Here is a 12,845-nt window from a genome sequence, read left to right on the forward strand (position 1 = left end):
ATCAAAAGTTTTTAGAAAACCTTCTATTTTCAAGAGAACCTGTTTGTGTCAGTTACTGACCGAATTATAGGTAAAAAATAGAATGTCGTACGAAAAGTTGTGGTTTTAAATAACCAATAAAAAGTTAGGACTTTTTTCAACTATGATTGCAAAAAATTAGGACTTTTATAATATTTTCCTATATATATATATATATATATATATATATATATATATATATATATATATATATATATATATATATATATCATACTATACTTATAAAAGAAGCATTTTTCTTTCACTACTTTCATTTGAAACTCCCATTAGCTTTTAATTTCTTTCTAATAATACTTATAATTTGGTTAATTAGGTTAAATATATATCAAACCTAAAGTGTAATCATAAATAAACTAAATTTCAATATTAAAATAATATCTTTACTTCTACTTACAAAATTTTGTTTTTTAACTTCTAACATATTATACTTAATTTGTTAGTGTTAGTATATTGTTGCATGTAAACCATTATCATTTTAAAGATACAATTTTGGAACAATTTGTATAAAATATTTAAATTATTAATTTAAATATAACATTACATGGTCAACTTAAATATAAATTTTAGTTAACTCAAACAACCCAAAGAATATTTTATAAATACTTAAAAGTGATAAATTGTGGTGTCTTTCTAATAATGATTATAAGTTGGTTAATAGGGTTAAATTAATATCAAACCTAAAGTGCAATTATAAATAAACTAAATTTCAATTTTAAAATAATATATTTACCTCTACTTATAAAATTATGTCTTTAACTTTTACATATTATACTTAATTTATTATATTTAATATGGTGTTGTATGTAAATCATTAAAAGTTTAAAGCTACAACTTTTGAACAGTTTGGACAAATATTTAAATTGTTGATTTAAATATAACATTACAATGTTGACTTAAATATAGATTTCAGTTCCACTTAGAAAACCAAAAAATATTTTGTAAATAGTTAAATATGATAAATTATAGTGCTAAATACAAAAAATAAATTGTAATCTCAATTTAACTAAAATGTTTCCTAAAGATATTTTTATTACCGTTAAATTTTTTTAAATAAGTAGCTTAAAATAAGTTACAATAACAATAGTTAAAAATAAATCTATATAAATGATTATATTGTTACCTTTAAAATCAAAAATCAATATTTGTTATTTTAAATAATTATAATGATAGAAAATAAAACATTAAGTAAATAAATTTTCAAAAATTAATTAAAAATAACAACAACTATTAATAACATTAAACCATATTTTAAATTTAATTTTATTCATATGTAACTCACAGGTAGAAGTCATTCAAACGATTGAGATTATGCAGTTATAATAGATGTATAGATTATCATATAATTGAAAATAGTCAATATATTATATCAAATTATTATACAAATTATTTGCGCAACTATATAGATGTTTTTGCGCAACGCACGGGCATTGTTATATTTAAAAAAACATATATTTGTAAAGCCTTCAACTATATTGATGTTTTTGCGCAACGCACGAGCATTCGCCTAGTGTGTCTGTGTCTGTGTGTGTGTGTATATATATATATATATATATATATATATATATATATATATATATATATATATATATATATATATATAGAGAGAGAGAGAGAGAGAGGGGGGGGGGGGAGAGAGAGAGAGAGAGAGAGAGAGAGAGAGAATAATCTTCATAAATGGCTCTTATGGTTTCAGGAAAATCTAATTCAGTCCCTATTTCTTTTAGTCTAATAGAAGTTCCATAAGGTTTAAATTTGTATCGTGTTTGGTCCCTAACGCTTGTAAAAAGACATTTATACCCGATTTAATTTATTTTTTATTTTCTTTTAGATTAATAAGAATTTATATTAATTATTATAAAATTGTTTAAGTAGAAAATGCCTATCACTTTTTCCACCACCATTCACCATCACTACCACCACCCACCCCACCCCACCCCACTGCTTTTTATCTCCCCACTTTCACCACCACTATCTAGAATCACCAACACTTTACACCGCTATAAACGCTAATATCAATTTTCTTGTTGATCACCACACACCCGTATGAATTATACAACACCTAAATTAACTCTACCACCACAATTACAACATACCCTCTTTTTGGAAACCTACATAAATCTCATTACCACCACCACCACCACCATAAACCCTACATTCAACTCAATTAAGTCAAACATATATACATCTAATGAAACCCTTCACTAATTTCTACCCATAAAACCTCATCTTCTTACATAATTAAACCATTCAACAATCATATCCAGAAAAAACAAATCTAAAGCCTCCAAAATCAAACCATATCATAAAAATTATCAAGTGTGCATTAGAGGCTCGACGATGGCATAACATGTGTTTATTTCTCACCTAGGTTAGTCCTTCCACGACGATTAGCCATGACGATAACAGTTGGGAAATAGAGAATATGATTAGTCAATCAAATAATAGATAGTAAATGGGTCAGTTTGAAAATAATTGAATTGATAGTTGTAGAATATTATTCTCGTTAGACTTAAACCTAACAAAAACAAAATCAACACTAATAAGAATAAGAATTCAACCCATTTTACTCCCTTTTGGTGAAGTAAATTAACCTAAGGTTAAGATAAATAAGGGATTGATCTAGATTTTTCTTCCATTTGGGTATCATATACCGAGAGGGGATTTGCATTCCTTGTCTACTCTACTCTTTTTCTTTACGATGAAAGTAGGTTTTATTTGTAGGGTAAGGTGGGGGATGAAGTTGTTTTCCACTAAACTCAACTTCATTCGGATTAACATTTTTTCCAATAGACCTCATGACCCACCCCTACCCGACCGATGTTAACTTTTTTTAGGTACACTCTGTCTTTTTGGGGTGAAAATATTAAACCTCCCGACTCAGAAACACCTTGAAAACTGGTATTTAATCATGTATTTTTGACCTCAATCTTGTCCCAAGAACCAACCACTGTTATTTTCTTGCTAATTTCAATAGATTCGGCCCTTCCCTTATAATAACAGTGCTGCTAGTCGTTATTTTAAAAATTTGTTCTTTTGGTGATTTCCCTGTGACGACATAGAACTCCTCCACCCGAGCTTTTCTTAGCAGCCCGCTGGTGCATCCGACGAAGATTGGAGACGTCTTATTGTCGTCGAGTTCAGGTAAGGTGAATCTCAACGGACTTCTTCGATGGTGACTTCCTCTTCTCCTTCGACCTTAATGGTAGTGAAACGAGTGGTGGGTTTGGATGGTTGATTGTTTGAGGTGGTGAAGCAGGTTAGTTATGATTGTTTCCATGGTGAGATTTTATTGGGGATTGTAGGTGAGAAGAAGGAAACTTAGGTAGTCATGGCCATCGGTGGTGGTAGATAATTAGATTCAAGAAGATAAATAAATGGGGATTTTGTGAAGTTGTGCGGCGGCAGTGGTAAAAAGAGCTGTGAGACAAAGAGCCCGATGGAGAAAAAGATTACGAGGATTAGGTTTAACATGGTTTATTAATTTCTTTTTCCTTATTTTTAACTTAAAATCAGTTAAAGAAATACAAATTAAAATAAAAATGGGTATAAAAGTCTTTTAATAGATGTTTTATATGAGATAGGGACCAACCACGATATAATGGAAATTACAAGGACCTTCAATGAGACAAAAAAAATTAAAGGCTAAACACGATATTCCTAAAAACCACAGGGACTATATATATATATATATATATATATATATATATATATATATATATATATATATATATATATATATAGAGAGAGAGAGAGAGAGAGAGAGAGAAAACTTCAATAGAGAACCATAATTATTGGTTCTCTAAGTAACCAAATATTTTTTTTCAAATTCTAGATCTTATTCTTTATCGAGAAAAAAAACTAAAAATATCTAAATTCATAACTTAACATTGTGAATGTTAAATATATTTTTCGGATTCACCGTGTGAAATTAGATTCACATTGTAAATGTTCAAAGATTCACATTGTGAATTTAACGAAAAAAAAGAAACTTTTTTTATCGAATTTGATATCATTGGAAAAATGATAAAAAGTTATGAGTTTCTGTATTTTTTTTTTGGTAAAAAATAAATTCTAATAGTTGAAAAAAAGATTGGTTCATTAGTTCCTTGGTTAATTATGGTTCTCTATTGAACCTATATATATATATATATATATATATATATATATATATATATATATATATATATATATATATATATATATATATATATCCCTATTCTAATAAAAGAATAGTTTTATTCTCCTTTTGACATGTGCCATATTATTAGGCCTCCTAATTAATACATATTTTATTCTCCATTTGCCATGTGACACCTTATTATCTCTCCTAATTAATAGATGTCACTTGTCAAACTTCATTTCAAATTTCAAATTTTAAAATTTCCACTTTAATTAGATTAAATTAATAACATTAGAATAAAAATTAAAATAAAAATAATACAAATGATATAATTTCACATATTTATTTAAATCAATGATTAAAATTTATATAACTAAAAAACCTCTTAATTAATAATTTATTTAAAATAATTAATTAATAATTTTAAGTTTTTACTATAAAAATTTAATTAATTTTCGTAACCGTGGTTCCCACGGGTTATAAACTAGTATATATATATATATATATATATATATATATATATATATATATATATATATATATATATATATATATATATATATATATACTATCAAACTTTAACAGGGAAATAAATGCTAACAATATTTTGAAAAAACAAGGTAGCATTTATTACATTATTGGATTCATATAATTTAATAAGATATTTTTATTCCATTAAGTTCTAAAGTATAAAAAATAGTGCTATACATGTTGCTATACCTAGCCCTTTATTAATTGTATCATCTAAACCCATAATAAAAAATTAGTAACTCTAAATATCAATCATATCAAAAAGGTACCCCGTTATTAATTGTATTATCTAAACCCTTAATTAAACATTAATAACTCCAAATATCAATTATATCAAAAAGGGTTTTGATTTTTTTTAAAATTTATTATTACTATTATTATTATTATTATTATTATTATTATTAAATTTTTGTTCCTATAATATTGTAACAACGTAAATTTTCAAAACAATTTTTCATTTTTCAAACAACATAATTATCATTTAAACATTCTCAAATCTCATGCTCGACAACTGTCATCAAATAAAAACATATCCCAAGATCATAAATGAAATCCTCTGACTGTGTGTACGGATTATGCCGACGCCTTCCCGTGATCGTCGCTAGTACCTGAAACACATAACACATAACACTGTAAGCATAAACGCTTAGTGAGTTCCCCAAAATACCACATACAACACATACCCACTCGAGGCTACAGTACGACCCTCCGGTCAGTGTGTCTCAGCGGGACCCTCCGGTCCCGTAGCTCGTTGGCCCCTCTGGTCCGGTCATAGCTCGTTGGGCAATTCGGACCTGTCTTATCGTTGGACCCTTCGGTCCGGTCTGAATCGTTGGACCCTTCGGTCCGGTCTATACAATCATATAACATATATATATATATATATATATATATATATATATATATATATATATATATATATATATATATATATATATCAAATTGCACATAATCTCATACATATACATAGCACATAAGACCCTCCGGTCAACACATAAATACCACTCTAGGTAACGTATAGTGAGAAGACTCACCTCGGGTAACTCGGTAATCTCAAACTCTGTAAAATCTGGTCTTGCCTCTGCCTAATCATGTGAAACAAACACTCTAACTCAATACATCTCTCAAGGCTAGACTATTCCCTCTCTTAGTACTCTCAGAAGGGTAAAAGACCATTTTACCCCTCTCATGGCTCGAAGACCCTAAAGTTGACCAAACCCTAAAAGTCAACAAAAGTCAACTCTCTAGGTTACGCTGCGTGTACCAAACATGTACGCTGGGCGTACCTAGCGTCCTCACAGAAAGGAGGTGCACGACCCCTTACGCCGCGCTTACTCGGATTACGCCCCGCGTAACTCCCAGTTTCAGACTCTAAGCTCTTGAGGTCTTAAACAGTTAAGAACCACGTCCAACTTCTAGATATGACCATTTCTAAGCCTCTTAATCCATAAAGTTGGTGACTTTAAGACTTTGTATGGCTGGACAAGTCACTAACACCCATGACATTCCATTTCCCAACTCTAACAAGTCCATAATTCAAGCATGACCTTATAACAACGACCAAGATGGAATTTTTATGGATCTATAAAACAATTATCACTGAAATGGGACAAATCTAGGTCCATGGAGTACATTACCCTCATAAAGTCTCTACCTTTGGGACTTTTAACCCTAGAAATGGTCCATGCAACATCAAACCAAATAAAGAGGAAAGTTTTCAACTTTATACCTCTAGATGAAGCTCCTTTCTTTGAAGATCACAGATCCAAGCTTGCACTTTAAGTCCTAGCCTCCACAAGCTCTTCTCCTTCTTCTTCACTAGCACACCAAGACACTTTTAGCTCCAAAACACACACACTCAAGCTAAGGACGATGGAAGGCTCTCTCTTAGGGTTTCACTCTCTGATATGGAGGCTGAGAAATGAGCCTTAGCATCCTTTAAATAGAGCACAAACCAAACATTTAGGGTTTGCATCTGGACCCGTTACGCCCAACGTAACCCTGGGTACGCCCAACGTACCCAGGCGAGTCCACGTCTAAATTAAGCGCATGAGTACGCGCAGCGTACTCCCCAGTACGCCCAACGTACTCATTTGCTACAAGAAATCTCTCAAGGGACCAATCTTGACAACTTGACAAAATGGAAAGGTTAAATAGCTTTACCTGAACTTCAGGATGTTACAAATATTCTTTTGTCGAGGTTTGCCGCCGATATCTTTATGTAGTTTAGGCGCTCGTCCACCCGCATATCCTCTAATGGAACTACTATGGTATTATCAACCAAACACTTCCACAACTTAGAAATATGAAAAGTGTTGTGGATCTAACTGAGATAATTAGGTAGCTCTAAATGATATGCAACCTTGCCCTCCAGGGCAATAACCCTAAAAGGACCAATATATCTGAGACCCAACTTTCCCTACTACCTCAACCGGTTGTGACCTTTCCAAGGTGGCACCCTCAGAAGTACCATATCTCCGATGTGAAACTCTAAATCAGATCGACGTCTATCAGCATAACTCTTCTGTCAGCTCTATGCAATTTGTAATCTCTTGTGTACATGTTGAATCAACTCGAAAGCCCGAAGCACCACCTTCGTGCTACCAATAAATCACTAACTGACCTCGCCACAACAAATTAGGGTCCAAAACTTCTTCCCGTAATGCATCTTAAAAGGAGGTCGATCAATGCTGGAGTGGTAGCTCTTTTATTAATAAAACTCAGCAAAAGGAAGATACGTATCCCAACTACCACCAAAATCCAACACACAGGCCTGAACCATATCCTCCAAATTTCTGAATGGTCTGCTCACTCTGTCAATCAATTTGAAGATGAAACGTCATGTTGAAGTGCAACCACAGACCCAACTCCTCAAGAAATCTATTCCAAAACCTTGAAATGAACCGAACATCCCGATCAGAAACCACTGAGACTGGGACCCCATGACGCACCACCACCTCATAGATGTGTGCATCTGCTAATTTTTTTTGCAGGGATGCTCTCATAAGCAGGAATAAAATCTGCACTCTTGGTGAATCGATCCATTATGACCCAAAATCATATCCACTACATGCACAGTTCGCAGTAGCTTCATGATAAAACCAATTGTGATCTCTTCCATTTTCATAGGGGAACAAGCAACGACTCTATCATGTTGTTGGGTGTTTGAGCCTCGGCCTTTACTTTCTTACAAGTCAAGCACCTCTCCACATACTAAGCCATGTCCCGATTCATGTAGGGCCACCAATAATCAAGCTGGTCTCTATACATCTTTATCGCACCCGGATGAATAAACAGCTTTGTCTTATGCACCTGCTCCATCAAAATCTGCCACGTACTCCCAAAGTATGTAAGCTAAACTCTCTGATGAAGGATCAACAATCCCCGACTATCATAATCAAAAGTGGACACATGTCCCAATATACATTCACTCTTCCAGTGCTCCTCTTTCATTGCCTCAACCTGAGCCTTGCGGATCTTCTCCATGAGTGGGGTAATCACTTTCATCCTCAAACATACATCCTTGATAGGAGTACCATCCGCCTTGTAGCTAATAGCATCGGCTACCACATTGGCTTCCCAGGGGGATAAAGGATCTCACAATCATAATCATGCACCTGACAAGCTACCTATGTTGCCTTATTTTCATATTTGGCTAATCCATCAAATACCTCAAATTCTTGTGGTCGGTGTAAATGATACAATGAACCCCATACAAGTAGTGATGCCAAATCTCAAGGGAAAAAACTACAGCCCCTAGCTCCAAATCATGAGTTGGATAATCCTTATCGTGAGGCTTCAGCTGCCTTGAAGCATAATCTATTACACGACCGTTCTACATCAACATTGCCCACAATACCAAAAACGACGCATAGAAATATACCATAAAATCATCCATACCCTTTGGTAAAGTGAAAATCGGTGCCTCGCATAGCTTCTTCCCCAAAGACTTAAACGACACCTGCTGCTTAGGCCCCCAACGGAAAGTAACCGAATTCTTTGTAGACCTGGTCAATGGAACCGAGATCCTAGAGAAATCTCAATAAACCTCCCACTGTATCATGGCCTCGATCTTGGCTAGACCAACAAAGATACCCTTCTGATTGATGAGGTGCCCTAAGAACTGCACCTTGCGTAACTAGATCTCATACTTGGAGAATTTGGCAGAAAGCCTCTCCCGCCTCAGAGTCTCTAGAACCTCTTGCAGATGATCCTTATGCTACTCCTAGGTCTTGGAATAGACCAAGATATCATCAATGAAAACAATCACTGACCGACCCAATCTCCGACTGCAAACCCTATTCATGATATCTATGAACACTGCTGGTGCATTGGTGAGCCCGAAAGGAATCATTACGAACTCGTAATGACCATAACGAATTCTAAAAGCCATCTTCTAAAAATCCTCACCCCTAATCCTCATCTGATGATAACCTGAACACAATTCAATCTTGGCGAACCAAGACGTACCCTGTAACTTGTCGAACAAGTCATCAATAATTAGGAGTGGATAACGGTTATTCACTGTTAACTTGTTCATCTCCCTGTAGTCGATGTACATCTTGTAGGAGCCATCTTTCTTCTTTAAAAATAGTATCGATGCTCCCCAGGGTGAAATACTCGGCCTGATAAACCCTTGTTCTAACAGCTCCAGCAGTTGTGTCAACAACTCTTTCATCTCCGGTGGTACTAACCGATAAGGTGCTTTGGATATCGGACCTGCACCTGGAACAAGGTCAACACGGAACTCAACCTGTCTCTCCGGAGGCACTTTAGGCAAGTTCTTCGAAAACATATCTGGGTAATTTTAGATGATAGACACATCACCAAATGTCTTCTTCCTCTCCTCTCTTGTATCCAATACATAATCCATAAAACATAAACAATGTCATAGATATCTCCTAGGTCTTACGGCTAAGCAGAGGGTTGGTCCATGATGAGCACCCACGCCATGAATAACTAGTTCGTCCCCCCACTTGGGTTTCCAACCTGAAGTAACTGGTTCCCGTAATCAACCATCGCCCCATTAGGGCTCAACCATCCATCCTTACGATAACCTTACTCTCGTGTGATATGAACCAAATCAATCGGATACCGCTTGCTAAATTACTCTAGAACACAGCCACGATGAACCCTCAATACTTGCACGACATGATCATCAATTATCTCTACCTCTAATGGATACTCAAGCTACCCTAGAGCGTCATCGAATCTCTTGCTGAGTGCAAGATATACTAACGATTAGGAGGTGCTCGAAAAAAAATGAACTAAAGTCGTAAGACCATTCACTTGGAACATCCTTATACCACATAATAGTTAATAAGCATAAATATCAAAGCAATAAATAAAATAAAGGAGGGATACATACTGATAACCACATCTAGTGATGCACGAGCCTCCTCGGTTGTTAATTGGAATGCTTGACTCCTCATGACTAGTGCATTTTCATTGCCTTGGCGGCCATCGGTGATCCTCAATGTTGCTGGAGCAGGTGATGCAACCGATCCTCCTGCTATGCTCGGACATTTGGCCTTTTTGTGGCCATTCTGGTTGTAGTGACATATCCTACTACACCCGAAGCAACCAGAACCATCCACGCTCCAAACCCCATCATGCGTCTTTCTACACTTGTCAAAGGGACTTCGGCCCTGATGGTCCCTCTATTGATAATCAAAAAGCTTGGGCTTCTTATATGAGCCCTATGATACCTAAGACTGAACCGGATTCCTCTTCCTCACAGTCTCCAGATCAATCTCCAGCTCACAAGTCTGACCAATCATTTCCTCCTAAGTATTTCAGTTAGACATGCTCATAAACTCCTATATGTTATCCTTTAAAATATCATGGTATATGACCTTCTTTATCTACTCGTCCGCCATATATTGCAGAACCAACAAAGCGATCTTATGGAACACTGTGGGGATCTCCGTTACAGACTCAGTATTCTAGCAGAGGTCTTGAAACTCCCTCGTCGGATACTGAATCTCGATCACTAGTGCAAACTCAATCGTGAACCTTATAAAAATTCATCCCAAGTCATCGCCTTAATAGCCTCACCTCCAAAGGAATGTCCTACCCCCTAATCACAGGCTCTACCTTTCAAAAGATAAGATGCATGTATGAACTTCGACTCCTCGGGACATAAGCTAGTTCGGAAAGCGTTCACAATACCAGCCAACCATCGCCTGCTAATAATGGGTTCATTCTTATCAAAGAACTCAACAACCCCACATGCACGGAACTCTCAAAAGGTAAGAGTGTGCGCTCCTATCATAGCCACTATCTCAGTATGAAATACACCCAAACACTCATCTATCATCTCCATAATACCCTCCTTGATCATACCAAAGATCATAGGAGTTTGTTCCATAATGCCATGGGTAATCTTTGACAAAATAAACTCCCGCATCTGATTATCCAAGAATCTGAATCCAAAGCCTGAACCCGATCTCTCACCAGGACCTGAATCGCCTTGAGTGACTACCATTCTGAAAATTAACAATGTAAACTATTAGAAAACACTCAAAGAATATCACACCATACAAGTTCCTTACTATCCTTGTGAATTCCCTTGTCTCGAGTACGAATCATGTGCTTTCAGTAGTACGGGCCAATACTACGTTCCACACATATTCGTACTTTCCTCAAGATCCATCCCGATTCAACTAAGTGACCCCCTTACTACTAGACATTCTACATTCCTACTAAACAATGCATCTGCCAAGCTAACATGCTTCCTAGGTTCCCCTAGGATTCCTTTCTACCACTCTTCGCCATCAGCTGCAAAAGAAACCTTCACTAATACCCCATGCAGTTATAGCGATCCAGAATCAAATATCAGTCAAGGACTGATATTTGATATATAGGTTATCGCGATGGGATATCAGTATTTTTATATTATGTAGCACCTTTGTAACCTTGTGTTATGTTGGATGAATACAAGGTCATGAAGTAAAACATATTGTAAATTAGAAAATGGTTGAAGCAAATGCTTGTCAATCCCATAACAACCCCACAATATATCTACGTTTTCATAATAAATGAAGTGACTTAATAAATACTTTAGGTATAAACGCTATTTCACCTCCATTCCATGGATTTTTACCAAATATCAGTCAAGTAGCGGTAAAATATCGGTCAATATCGCCGCTTTTTGCGGTACCGCTATTTAGTACTGCTATTTTGCCAGCTACAATAACCACTATCCCATCCCTATCACACCGCTATTGACTGCACAACTAACACCTGTTAACTACCTTACGAATATAATTACATGCAACAGACACTAGATGATTCTTTGACTGTAGGGTCTCACACTAAAACGGTTGGACACAAACAAGAGCTGCGTAATAGAGTTAAACCTAACCTTCTAAAATTATCTAATTTCTGTAACATGTAACCTAGCATATTTGTGTTCTAGTTAACTGGTATTAACAGTGATTCCTAAAATCCAAAAGCAAACAACATTCGAGAATCAAGTTCTAATCAGAGCACTGCCTAAATAGGCCATCCTATCATATCATCTATAATCTACACTAGCATGCAGTTCTAAAGGCTCACACAGTAGGCATATAAACGCAACTCTCCTAACATACTATTATGACCAGATCCTTAGCCCTAATCTAGCATGATGTACACATATTCACAAATTTAATCAACTAAACATTTATGGGTATTTTGGGGAACACTAACTTGAGCTTGGCTGATTGCACGCATCACACCCATTTTTAAAAAAGTTACTTTAAAATATCTTTTTCTTTTTACCAATTCCTCGGTTTGAGTTCAAACACACCCCGGAGTGTGTCTGAATCCCTCAAACTAAGGCTCTAGCTAATATCAACTTGAAACGTCCCAAAAATACTAGGTGAAATTTTTGTTTTTAATTCAACCATACATTTCAAAAACCATCAAAGTATGTCAACATAGAAAAATAGTTCTCAGAGTATAATCCAAATCCCCAAAATGCAGAACATGGGTGGATGTTGTACAATCATAACGGACCCTTCTCCTTAGAACCAGAGGTAACTGAAACCATAAACATAAATTGTAAGAAAAAATATTAGTGAGTTCGCCACGATACCACATACCATAAAAATAATGGGCCCCACCTAGCACATATCTATCTATAACATATGATGGGCCCTGCCCAACACAT

General features: G+C 35.3%; 1 pseudogene; it reads right to left on the reverse strand.

The window, feature by feature from the left end:
- Positions 1-2,719: 2,719 nt before the first annotated feature.
- LOC111918424 (photosystem I reaction center subunit II-2, chloroplastic-like) lies at positions 2,720-9,485 on the reverse strand (annotated as a pseudogene).
- Positions 9,486-12,845: the final 3,360 nt, after the last annotated feature.

The sequence above is a fragment of the Lactuca sativa genome, chromosome 5 (assembly GCF_002870075.4).
Source record: "Lactuca sativa cultivar Salinas chromosome 5, Lsat_Salinas_v11, whole genome shotgun sequence".
Classification (NCBI taxonomy): domain Eukaryota; kingdom Viridiplantae; phylum Streptophyta; class Magnoliopsida; order Asterales; family Asteraceae; genus Lactuca; species Lactuca sativa.